Source organism: Lipotes vexillifer, unplaced genomic scaffold, assembly GCF_000442215.2.
Source record: "Lipotes vexillifer unplaced genomic scaffold, Lipotes_vexillifer_v1.1 scaffold65, whole genome shotgun sequence".
NCBI classification, from domain to species: domain Eukaryota; kingdom Metazoa; phylum Chordata; class Mammalia; order Artiodactyla; family Lipotidae; genus Lipotes; species Lipotes vexillifer.
Genome location: NW_006796728.1, coordinates 1,857,163 through 1,857,710, shown reverse-complemented (window position 1 = coordinate 1,857,710; position 548 = coordinate 1,857,163).

The window sequence follows — 548 nt, the reverse complement described above, 5'->3', positions numbered from 1 at the left end:
AATAGTTTAATTGCTGAAAAGTTTGTTTACAGCAATTATTTTAAAAGGCAAAAGGGCCTTTTTCTCTCCTTCTTTCTTTCTGAGGTTACGGGGAATGGTAAAAGTTTTCATAATTCCAATTCTCAGTCGTTGGTAACCCAGAGAATAATACCAGAACACCAGAGTATCTCTGGGACGATTACAGGATTCTCTCAGAACTTAGAGAAGTAAAGTCCCTTCCAAGAAAACCATATATCCATTTGAAGGGCATGCCGCCAGTGAGACTTGTTCAAAGAAAGAAAAGCTGGGGGGGGTGGGGAGTGGCACGGCGGTTCTCCGCAGCCAAGAATGGGTCAGGGTAAGAGAGGTCAAGGCTGAGCGAGGTCCGCTCGGGAACGCCTCCTGGGTGCCCTGGGCACCGGAGCAGAGACGCCGGGGGAGGAAGGGGCAGGTCTCCGCGGCCTCCCTGTGAGAGCCGCGTGAGTAGGCGGAGAGGCCTGGCGCCTCCTCCCCTCTCGGGACGTGCGTCCGGGGATCACTCCGGGTCCTGCTCCTCCCTGCCGGCGAGG